Genomic DNA, 12,450 nt, shown 5'->3' with positions numbered 1-12,450 from the left:
TCACCACTATTTCCTAGGTATTATGAATAGGGTAGCAGTGAACGTGGGTGTGGCAGTATCCCTGTCAGAGGGTAGAGAGGCCTTTCTATACATGGCCAAGAGTGTAATATAGTGTCATATAATAATTATATAGTGTTATATAATCTTATATAGTAGTTCTATGTTTAGGGGTTTTTTTGAGAAAGCTAAGAATGATTTCCAACAGTTTATAGGTTTTAATTTGTTGTTGTTGTTGCTTTTTTCTGATGGCTAAGGAAGTTGAATAGAAAGTGTTCCCAGCTATTTGTATTTCTTCCTCTGAGATCTCTCTCTCTTTAGTTTGTAGTCTATATTTTTAATTTTTTGTTTGTTTTTGTGTTGTTTAGTTTTTTTATTTCTTTGTGTATTTTTGTAACTATTCCTCTGGATGTACACCTGGCAAACTTTTTCTCCAATTTTGTGGACTGTTTTTTCATCCTATTTACAATTTCCTTGCAGATTTTTTTTTACAAAGCAAGTAAATTTGTCTAATTTTTTAGTTATCTAATGTTGATACATAGCACCACTGTCGACTTTCATTTTAGAATCTATTCTTTGATCTGATAATAAAAACAGGTCATTCCAGTATGTGCTAGTTAGTGTGGATAGTTACCTTGACAGGCTCTGGAATGACATGGGAGACGTGCCTCTAGGCACATCCATGGGAGATTATTTAGATAAGGGTAGCTTCTGAGCAGCCGTGAGGGGTTATCTTGATTAGGTTAAAAGTAGGCAGTGCCATTTCCTGGGCTTGGGTCCTAAACTGCATAAAAATGAGAAAGCTTGCTGAACACTAGCATTCATCCATCTCTGCTTCCTGACTGTGAGCACAAGATGATGAACTGTTTCCAGCACTTGCTGCCTTGACTGTCCCTACAACGATGGACTGTATCTTCAAACTGTGAGCCACAAAAAGTCTTTCCTTCTTTACTTTTGTGACTGTACCCTCACAATGTGAGTCAAAAATAAACTCCTCCTTCCTTGTCTGTACCAGGATATATTATCACTGGAACAGAAAAAGTAACTGAGACACTGTTCTAAATAGAAGTATTTATTAGCTCATTTTGTAACACCATGATGAGGCAGTTACTGTTATGTTCCTTTCTTTTTACAGATGAGGAAAGAGATGGAAGATTAAATAACAGTTCAAAGTCATACATGGCTGATGACAGAGAAAATGCAGGTGACCCTTAATTTAAATACCACAGGATAATTATTACTAAGCTCTATTCCTGAAGGTTAATTTGTAAACTGATTTTTCCTTGATTAAAAATTGTTAGTCCACAGCATTTAAAATATGATCCAACATATTTGATGGATAAAGATGATAAATTTATTGTCGTTGGAGATATATGTTGATATATAAGAGTAAGTTATTTGTTTCATATTGTATTCCTCAGTTATACAATAGTGAGAGTCTTTTACATCTTGCTGAAAATATTACAGAAGGTGTCAGAATGTGATATTTAGTCTGACCTTTTCCCTTTATGAGGATATACCTTTAGGCATTCAAGCTATTTGGCCATTTGAGACCTTGTTTGAAGTATAAATGCCACAAGGTGAAGGCTCCTTTTATCACCTAATACCTCAATTGTTAATTAAGATTTACCTTTATTAAAATAAGCTAGAAAGAGAATATGACTCTGGGTAGAAAGCAGAACATATGGAAGGGATAAATATTACAAAGAAATCCTAAAGTTATTCACAGTTTGTACCATAATCCCCACCCCCACCCCAAATCTAGTGAAGGACCAGATTTCACCCCTTCCTTCTCAAGTCCAATTGTTCTGACAGGATGTTCAAGCCTGTTTTCTGTCTAAACTTACCTCTTCTAGTATATTGCTCTCCTTTTCCCATTAACTACCATCATAACTGTTACCTGGTTATGAATTCTGTGTATATTCTTCTATGAAGCTACGTTTAAGGTAGCAGGAACTTTAGGACGACTTTGGGGGTAATTTAGAAAGTACCTAATCCAGAGTAAGGAATCTGATAACGTGGTCTTGGCTTGAATAACATCCAATTTCTTTGCATTTACTTTTTTTTTTGTTTGTTTGTTTGTTTTTCGAGACAGGCTTTCTCTGTGTAGTTTTGTGCCTTTTCCTGGAACTCACTTGGTAGCCCAGGCTGGCTTCGAACTCACAGAGATCCGCCTGGCTCTGCCTCCCGAGTGCTGGGATTAAAGGCGTGCGCCACCACCGCCCGGCCTGCATTTACTTTAATAGGATACCTCTCTTTTTGTTTTGAAATGATATCCTCAGGTTTTGTATGTGTGTTGGGAGAGGGAGCTTGAGAGGAAATAATTGAGTTTATTTCTATTCTTTGATCCAGAGCATATCATTTCATTAAGAAGGCTTTATCTAGAATATATTTTCCTGTTCCTTGAATAGTTTCATCTAGAGATTAAGTGGCTAGTCTCTCATAGTTCTCTTTAAGATTTAAAAACAAAGCCAGAAACATCTGCTAATAATTGAGAACTCTTGTGTTCTAACTCTGACCCTTCATTTCTTATGGAATAAGACCTTTCAGTTTTATTTCTCCATTTATTTCAAAGAGATTAGAAAACTAAAGGCCTTTCACCTTTAAAATTCTTGGTTTGTCTCTATTCCTGTTGTTGCTTTCTTAAGTATTGCAGTATACTTAAAAATATTTTTATTTTATGTATTTGGGTGTTTTGTCTGCATATGCATGCCCGGAGCCTGGAGAAGCCAGAAAAGGGTATCTAATAACCTGGAACCGGATTTATGAATGGTTGTAAGCCATTATGCATTTGCTAGGAATCAAATCTCCTTTGTCTGGAAGAGCAGCCAGTGATTTAACGACTGAGTCATCTCTCCAGCCCTTGTTTTATACATTTAAATATTCTATACTTTTAGTAGATGTTTCGTGTGTGTGTGTGTGTGTGTGTGTGTGTGTGTGTGTATTATGCGTGTAAGTGTCCATGAGTCTGAGTATACATGAATGTGGAGGCCAGAGGTCTATGTCAGGTTGTTGTGTAGTTGCATTTCTGTTGCTGTGACAAATGCAAACTGGTGAGGAAATGGTTTATTTGGTTTACACTTCCAGGTCACAGTCCATCACTGAGGGAAATGAAGGCAGGAATCCTGGAGGAAGTCTTCCTCCTGCCTTGTTTACTGGATCAGTCACAGGTTCACACTTCGCTAGCTTTCTTATACAGTCTAGGACTACCTACCTAGGGATAGTGCCAGCCACTGTTGGCTCAGCTCTCCTGCATTAATTAACAATCAAGACAATCCCCCACAGGCATGCCTACAGGCCCATCTGGTCTAGGCAATTCCTTAATCAAGGCTTCCCTCTCAGAACCTGGGCATTAGGAAATAAATTTTGACTTCGAGATCCCAGGAGGCAGTATCAGGGATCTCTAGAGGTTCTCAAATGATGTTTCAAGAACTATTTCTGGGATAATGTGGCTCAGTTGTAGAGTGCTTGCTTAGTATACAGGAGACCTAATAAACACATGACTAAATAAATAAAACCATTGATGCATAAAATGTATATTTAATTTCTTTATGAATAAAACAAAATTAGCATTTGTGTACCTAGGTTATCGTTATCTGACTCCTTTCTCAATGATGTGAGCAGTACCTGCCCAAATAATGTCAATCTAATTGTAATGCATTTCAAATAATGAAGAATATGGTCCTAATATGTAAGAGAAATGTCTCTGATTCATGTATGTATTTTCTTCTCAAGTCATCCAGTTAGTTTTCCTGTGAATGCCCTTCTGTTCTTACTGGAATCCTTCCTTCTGCAGCTAAAGGAGGTTTTGGCAGTACAGATGATGGAACTCAGATCCCCGCATGTGCTAGGCAAGTGCTCATCCACTCAGTCACACCTTTAACCCCGTTTAAAAGATTCTCCATCACTTTTAGAGCATTCTCACTTTAACAACAGTTCATTACTTACCGTTAAAATGCTAAGCCCAGAACTCCATGCAACTCAAATGCTATTATTCTATTGTTTTTCACATACTAATATTCATAGTTATCAATGTGAAATTTAGTGAAACATGCTGTTTTCAAACTCACTTGCTGTGGCTACCTGGAGAATGGCCTCAGTGTGTCTGCTCTGATGCCATCGCCTTTGTGGGAAAAGAACAATTTGAGATTGAATGTCTCTGGTGGAAAAGTTCTGCACTGATAAGTCAGTATTATTAATTTCTTTGTCATATTATTACCCTCTGTAGCACAGGCCCATTGTTTCTTATGGTATGTGTGCACAAGTCTCCGCAAAGGGACATTTTCTGCCTGTTGGAAGTATGCTTTGACAGCTGAAAACAATCCCATGGCCTTAAAGCCCACAGACTCAGCTCAGTCTCTTGTGGGCAGAGGGTTGTACACAAACACTCCAGCTTCTCACTTTTAGCTATAATAATTCTGAGTTGCATTCTCTGCAAATTCAGATGATCTAGATGGAATTGTGCCCCAAATGCCCATCATAGGAGGCTGCTCATGAATGTGCAATGTATTTCTTCCATCTTTAACTCACTGCTGGTGCTCCCTGAGGTCTCTGTCATATGTACTGAAAACCTAGTCTCACAACCCACTTGTGGCCCATCTTGAACTAAAACAGCCAAAAGATATAGTTCTGTCTTTTATATTTACGTGTAAGCTATCCACACCAATACATTTTGCTCAATAGAGCATTAAGACTAGGTTTTAATCCAGGACTGATTACTGTTCCCATGGTAGCAGCTGCAGCTCACTGACAGTAGTGTCCCAGTAAATGTTTAAACAACCAGCTCCAGGAAAAAAAATCCTCACTTACTGATTTTGTTGATTCCTGGAGTATGCATTCTCCTAATGTAGGCAATTTCAAGCTACCAATACGTTAGAACAAATATGCACAGTGGACTCTCATGAGCCTGGATAAGTTGGCTTTCGTATATGTTCCCTTTTTGTTGCTGTGGTAACGCCTTGGGCAAAAGAAATTTTGTGTATTTCATCTTACAGGTTCCAGTCCATTATTAAGGGAAGTCAGGGCAGGAACTTGAAGCAGGGACCATGGAGAAACATTGCTTATGGCACCTCTCACAGGCTCTTGCTGAGCTAGCTTTCCTAGGCACTCTAGGACCACCTGCTCAAGGGATGTCTGCCCTCAGTGGCCTTGGTCCTCCCACAGCAATCAATAATCAAGACAGTCCCCCACAGACATAGCGACAGGCCAGTTTGATGTAGGCAGCCCCTCAATTGAAACTCCCTTTTCATGTTCCTCTAGGCTGGGTCAAGCTGGCACCTAAAGCTAATGAGGACTACTACTGCTGCTTACAGGAGTGAACTGTCACAAAATGGGGAGTTCTGCTGGTGAATATGACAGAATTTTCTCATATTGTAGCATAAACGTAAACTAACCATATTTTCTTATGTTTTAAATGTGGACTCTAAGGTCTAGGGTGAGGAAAAGATCTATCTAGTAGCATAAAGTTAGGCACACCCTGGATCCAGTTTCTTTATTGTTCATTGGGAAAGGTGGCAAGAAGCAGAATTTGGTTAGTATGGACTGGCAAAGGATTTGAGTTTTCTAGGGTCAGTGGTAATGGTGAAACATGTTCTGAAAATGTAGGGAATAGGGTTAAGTCAGAGAAATTGTTGCTAAATGTCTTACTGGGCTGGATTGTTTTTTGTTGTTGTTGCTGTTTTGGTGTTTTTGTTTTGTTTTGTTGTGCTCTTTCCTCCTTCAACAAACACTTCCTCATTCCATCTGACATGCCTAGAAAAAGGTGTGTTCAGTCCTAAGGGTTCAACTTTTAGTAAAACAGCCACTGCCCTCATTCAGTCCTTGTTTGAATGAAGATGTTAAATAATGGACTATGCATGCACTAAGTCTTAAGGCAGGAGGAAAGGTGCTGTTTATTAACAGCAACCTCGTCTGGAACTTTGGAGAAAGGATCAGATTGCAGGCAAGCAAAGAGCCTTGCAGAACAAGGGTCAAGGCAAGAAAACAGAGCTGAAAATACAACAGTACTGAGGAAATTGAGGGACAAATCAACGTCTCAGAAAGAAAGACAACATATATGATTCTAATGATCATTTAATTTGTTGTTTGGGGTGAGATGGATTTGGCCAGTGAGACATGAAGAATCAGTGAAAATGTTAAGCAGGAAAGAGGCATGCCTTAGTTTGTTTTTAAGGTGATCATTGTAATTATAGAGTAAACAAGAAACCAGTCTCAAACTCAACCAGGGCAGTTTACTCTGGTATGATTAGGTAGTTATCCCAATATTTCCATAATAAATACACTGATGGTTTAGCTTGCCAATCTGGTGGTTTGATATGATATAAATGTCACCTATGGTAATTTAATTTCCCATCTTTATACCACTATAGTAGTTATGAAGTCATTGAATTTGTACCTTAAGAGAGTTATAACCGTAAAATGTAAAAATGCCAAGGGCAGTCAGTCCTATGTACTGTGTAGGAATTAACACTCTAAACATGCATGCCTATCCTATATTCTTCCTAATTTGGCCATGTGTCTAAAGTACAGAGAAATCACTTGCCCTATCTTACATAACTGAGAACCCAGGGAGCGAGGCTACAAACCCAGGCTAGCTTTTACTGCACAGTTGTTTATCATCTGTGTAAGAAGAATTAGTTGCAGCAAGGCAGTTAAATTCACTTAGTGAGGTAAATTGTTTTCAGCTATGTGAATTGCCCATTCAACCATTTTGTTTGATAAATTTGTTGCCTGATAAAAATAATTGAACTTTTTGTTTAGACAATCAGAACCATAGCATTATGCAGTCTTTGTTTTTACCTCTTTGGTTCAGCTAGCAAGCATCCTTGTATTGTTATGGACTTTGTATTTTTATTTGCTTTGTATGTTTCTCTTTTTCCTGAGGTGCTGCAGCTCGAAGCCAGGGCCTCACCCATGATAGGCGGGTGCTTTACCAATGAGCTACACTCCTCAGTTGCAGGTACTGTTATAAATATGTCAGAAACCCTAAGTGATTCCAAACCAAGGCGGTATATTGCATCACTTTCTGGACTTCACAGGTGGAGAAACTAAGGCACCAGAGGTTTGACCATGACTGAGATGTCCCTGAGTATGGTAGAGCACACCTGTAATTCCTCCAACCCTTAAGGGGGTGGGCTGAGTCAGGAAGACCAGGAAAGTTACAAAATTAGTTTGAGGCCAGCCTGGGCATCATGAGACCCTGTCTTTAAACAAACAAAATGAATACACAAATACACAAATCAAACAAAACAAACCAACCAAAATACCAACAAAACCAAAAAGAAAACAAGACTAAAGTCAAAGAGCAGCAAAGCACCTCAGGAAGGCACACCTGAGCAAACTGGCTAGCGAGCATGTTCCTCACCTCTTGGCTGTCATATCTTTCCTACCTAGAACGCATCACCTCAGTCTCAGGTAATGCTAACTTGCTAATGATGAGAATGCTGCTGTTTTGTTTTACATTGAACCTGATTTTCCTAATCTTTCCTCATATAGTATGTATGTGTACTAATATTTCTAAATGTTTCACATAAATTACATAAAAGTTAGGTCTATAGTCTATAGATTTTTTTCCTACTTTACTAATATATGCATAACTCAAGTGTGTATCATGTATCAAATTTGATTATATCTTTATCTATATCTATCTATCTATCTATCTATCTATCTATCTATCTATCTATCTATGCCTGTGTGTGTGTTAATACCACAATCAAGTTAATGAACCCATAACCATCAATTTTTAAAGTTTCTTATTTCTCTTTAATTTTTCTCTTTTGGTGCTAAGGACATTTACCATGACATCTGCCCTTGGGAACTGTTTAAGTGCATGTATTTGTTTGCCTCAGGAACTTTATTATAGTGACCCAAAACAAACTAATACACACACTTAAACATCCCTCAAGGGAAGACACCATGTTAACTGTCCTCACATTTGTCATATTAAATGTCCCTATGCATACTGGAATGTTGACTAGCTTGATCAGTCAACAGATATTTTTAACTTCCCTTGGCCTCAGAGTGGAAGAACCACCACAGATACTCTATAATTTGCTTGCTGATTGATGGATACATCTTCATTTTCCATGCTGGAACTGACATGTTTAGGCCCTGCCTAATTTAAATCCTTACACATGAAGAACAACCTTATATTTCATTGTTAGATATTTTCAAGTGAAAAATGCAATGTGATCCCTGTTCACATTCTTCTCAAATGAGGTGTGCATACAAGAGAATAGAAATTTTGTTTTAGAAAATCTGTATTGAAATTAGAAGTGGAGCTGTAAGGACTCTGAAGTATATGATATCAATATGAAAATACTTGAAATTAATACCTAGATGGTTTTTTTTTTACTATTTTGTGATTAAAATCTCTTGAACAGCTACCTGAAACAAGTACAAATCCACACTGCAATTTTATGCTATGATGGCTCAAGTAATAAGGATATTTTAGCTTTAAAGAACGTTCCTAGTAGGGCATGGTGATATATGCATACAGTCCTAGCACTTGGGAGTTCAAGATCAGCCTCAGCTACACAGTGAGTTCAATGAGAGCTTGGGAACCGTGAAACTGTTTAAAAGAAATGAGCAAGGCAACGTCTATGAAGGTTTCCATATGTTAAGACACAGGCATTCTCCCCGCATAGCCGACTTTCAAGACTGCTTTTACTCACTAACTGAAACTCCAGACATTGCCAAAATAATTAGAGAACACTTGACACAGAGCTAGAGAGTAAATATCTCTACTTGAGCTTCCGCTTGGGAAAATTCAGCCCTTTAAATGCTATCAGAAAAGACAGCATGAGTCAGAGCACAGAGGACACATCTTATCTTGTTTGCACAGGTGACTCATACTTCACAGATGGGCGACTTCAATGACAAAGAATGCCTTTGCCCCCCATTTCCCTCTTCCCTATCCTTAGTGTCCTCGACTTTGGTAAGAACCTTCTTGATTATATAACTGTTTTTGCTTCTTCTATTATGGAAATGACTTCTGGAATGTCCTTTGCTTTTTGTGGTTAATTTTGAACTAGAAAAACATGAGTTTCTTCAATCAGAGATCATCTAAATCTTTTTAGAAAAATCAAACTCACGCAACCAAGATCTCCTGGATCTTTTCGCTATTGAGCAAAGGTTACTGAGGATTCAATATAATCTTAGCATTAGGTATTAAAAGATGAACATACCATACTAGCCTATGCTAAATGATTTTTCACAATTTAAAATATTTGAACTTGCTGGGCAGTGGTGGTACACGCCTCTAATCCCAGTACTTGGGAGATAGAGCCAGGTGGATCTCTGTGAGTTTGAGGCCAACCTGGTCTACAGAGCGAGTTCCAGGATGGGCTCCAAAGCTACACAGAGAAACTCTGTCTTGAAAAACCAAAACCAACAACAATAAATAAATAAACAAACAAACAAATAAATAAGTAAATAAATAAATAAATTGAACTCAATATAAAATTACTTGGAATTGATGCCAGCTTGCTCTGTTTTGCAGTTATTGTTTGAGACAGGGTCCCATTCTGTACGCTAGGCTGGCCTCAAACTTGGAGCAATCCTCCGGTCTCTGCCTCCTAAGTGGAGCTTATAGGAATGAGCTATCATACCTGCATGGTCTGCTTATCAACTGTAGGAACTGAAGAACAAGATAATATTTAATACACATATTATATTAGATCGTTTGAACAAGATAATATTTAATACACATATATTAGTTAGATAATATAATGTAATATGTGTATTAAATATTATCTTGTTCTTCAGTTACTACAGCAAAGAAAACTTAGAATAAGAAACATTAAAGAATTTAAAGTTACAGATTTGGCAGACCTGGGGTTGCAAAAAAGAGGTGTGTTACCTTAACTTCTGGGTTCTTTGAACTGTCCACCACAAGAGATTCTGACTCATAGCCTGGGGCTCCTTTTATTCAAGTTCTGTTTTTCCACAATGGAAAAAAAAATCCTAAGGAGAAAAAAAAGGTGAAAACCATAAAAATACTCAAGAAAATAAAAAGACCCTTAAGTGGACTGAGGCAATGACAGTGGCTGAATCATGTCAAGTTGGGTCAATGGAACCAATACTATTCTATACATTATTCGGAAATAGCACCTGCCACCTCTGTGCTAGACTGCGAAGTGGGAAAGTGTGTGGGCTCAGCAAACTGGGACTTCCATGACCATCACACTCCTCTTTTGTTTCATGGCAGATGACTGGACAACTATTTCAGATTGGTTCAGTGACATGAAAAGCATTTAAAACTTGAAATAGTTTTTCCAATTTTTGAACAACTGTCTTGGTAAGAAATAATTTCTGACATGCAATCAACATGAAATAACTGTTCGGCTTGTATGTTCTAGTTGTATTCTACTTATGTCCCTGAAGCAATGCAGAATCCATTAATTGATTAAATGAGCAAAGTTTTTTGGTTGACGTCTCTGTGTGAATTACAGATAATTATTGACCTGCAGGGAAAAAACTGATACTTGAAGTATTTTGGTGCCTGGGGTAGTTTTTATGATTGTTGCTGTCATCTTTTCCCTTTGGTTAAACTCAGGAGATTTGCTTTTATGTGGTGACACATATCATATTTCTGGGCCTGAGTTGAGGTGGAATCCTTGAGGATTTTTTCTCCCATGTCATGGCCAATAAATACTCTGGGAGATTTCTTGGTATCCACATTGGGATACTAATGAAAATTCTCAATTCTGACCTTGCTGCTCAGAACATGAACATTTTAATGATATTTTTCTATGTGTGTGGAATGCTGTAGACACAATGAAAAGGACATGATCCATGTGTGTTTGATACATATCTGTAATTCCAGTACTTTCAAGGTTGAGGCAGGAGGTTTAGAAGTTTAATTCAAGCCAGGAGATGATGACACACACCTTTAATCCCAGTACTCGGGAGGCAGAGGCAGGTAAGATCTCTGAGTTTGAGGCCAGCCTGGTCTACAGAGCGAGTTCCAGGACAGCCAAGGTTATACAGAGAAACCTTGTCTTGAAAAACCAAAAAAAAAAAAAAAAAAAAAGTTTAACTCAAGCCTCAACTACATAGTGAGTTCCAGACAAGTCTGGATTACACGGTAAAATAAACAAGCCAAACCTGGTGGTAAAGACAAATAATTCCGTCTATTCTGTAAGGCTGAGACGGAGAGGTCCCAAACTCAAGGTCATCATAGTCAACAAAAAGATTTCAAGCCTGGCCTGGCCAACTTAGAAGGACCTTGTCCCAAAATAACATGCTATAAAAGGTCTGTGGATACAGCACAGTGGGGGGGGGGGGAGTGACATGTTCTAGTTTCTTTTGATTGATGGGTCAAAGCACTTGCGCAATAACAACTTAGGGAGAAAAAAGGTTACATTCCACCATTGAGGGAAGTTAGGGCAGGAACTTCAGGCAGAGACTGTGGAGCAACGCTACTTTCTGCCTCTCTCATGGGCTCATGCTTAGCTAGCCTTCTTCACACCCCAGGACAGCTAACATGAATGAGGCCCTAGATCAGTCTCTGTTGTCTGTCTGCCCAGCCATCTCTTCCTCTCGCTCTCCCTACTCTGTCCCTCTCTCTCATCTCTCTCTCATCTTGTTCCTTTTTCCCTGTCCCCCTCTCCCTCACAACCTCGCTTTCCACTTTTCTCCCTCTCCTCATCTCCTGCTCCCTCTCTCCTTCTCTCCATCTCTCTCCCTCCCCACTTCTCTCTTCCCACTCCCTCTCTCTTGCTCTCTCTCCCTCTCTCCCCCTCTCTCCCTGCTCCCAATCTCCCTTTCTCACTCCTCCTTTGCTCTCTTCCTCTCTCCTCACATTCTCTCTCCATCTTCCTTTCTCTCCATTGCTATCACTCCCTCTTTACCTCTCCCTCTCCCCCTCTCTCATCTCTCCATCTCCCTGTCTCTCCCACTCCCACTCCCTCTTCCCTTTCCTTTTCTCCCCCTCCCTCCCTCTCCCCTATTCATTCCCTCTCCGTCTCCCTCCCCTCTCCTCCTCACTCTCCCTCTTCCCCTCCCACTCTCTCCCTATATATCTCCCTCTCTCCCTCTCCTCCTCTCTCTTTGTCTCCCCTCTTCCTATTTCCCCACTCCTCTCCCCTCTCCCCCCCACGCTTTCACCCTCTCTCCCTCTCCTCCTCTCTCTTTCTCTCCCTTTCTCTTCTTCTCTCCCCCTCTCTTCATCTTGCTCTCTCCCTCTCTCCCTTTCTCCCCCTCTACCCCCTCCCTGCTCTATCTCCCTGTCCCTCTCCCTATCTCCCTCTCTCACTCGCCCCTTCCATCTCTTCTTCTCCCCATCTACCCCTCCCCACCTCTACATGTCTCCCCACTCCCTCTCTCTCTTTCACTCCCCATCTCTCCCTCTCTCCCCTCCCCTTCCCCACACTCTCTTCCCATTTCCCTCTCCTTCTCCCTCTACATATCTCCTGCTCTCTCTCCTCCTCTCTCTCCCTCTTCCCCTCTCCC

At 39.7% G+C, this 12,450-nt stretch overlaps 1 protein-coding gene across 9 annotated transcripts in view; it reads left to right on the top strand.

Moving 5' to 3' along the window:
* Sytl5 (synaptotagmin like 5) overlaps positions 1–12,450 on the top strand; it is a 271,854-nt gene that overhangs the window by 71,716 nt on the left and 187,688 nt on the right. The window contains exons 1-2 of one of the 9 annotated variants that reach the window (XM_052742038.1): positions 5,288–5,342; positions 6,880–6,955. The exons of 6 other annotated variants lie outside the window; for them this stretch is intronic. The gene's annotated coding sequence lies outside the window, so the exon portion shown is untranslated. Of the gene's footprint in view, positions 1–1,132; positions 1,202–5,287; positions 5,343–6,879; positions 6,956–12,450 lie in introns of those variants that run through there. 2 more of the 9 variants (XM_052741720.1, XM_052741633.1) reach the window with 2 other exon arrangements.

Source organism: Peromyscus californicus, unplaced genomic scaffold (genome assembly GCF_007827085.1).
Source record: "Peromyscus californicus insignis strain IS unplaced genomic scaffold, ASM782708v3 Scaffold_10__1_contigs__length_136768540, whole genome shotgun sequence".
Classification (NCBI taxonomy): Eukaryota; Metazoa; Chordata; class Mammalia; order Rodentia; family Cricetidae; genus Peromyscus; species Peromyscus californicus.
Note: the sequence above shows the minus strand (reverse complement) of the source record. Positions and strands in the feature narration are given on the sequence as shown.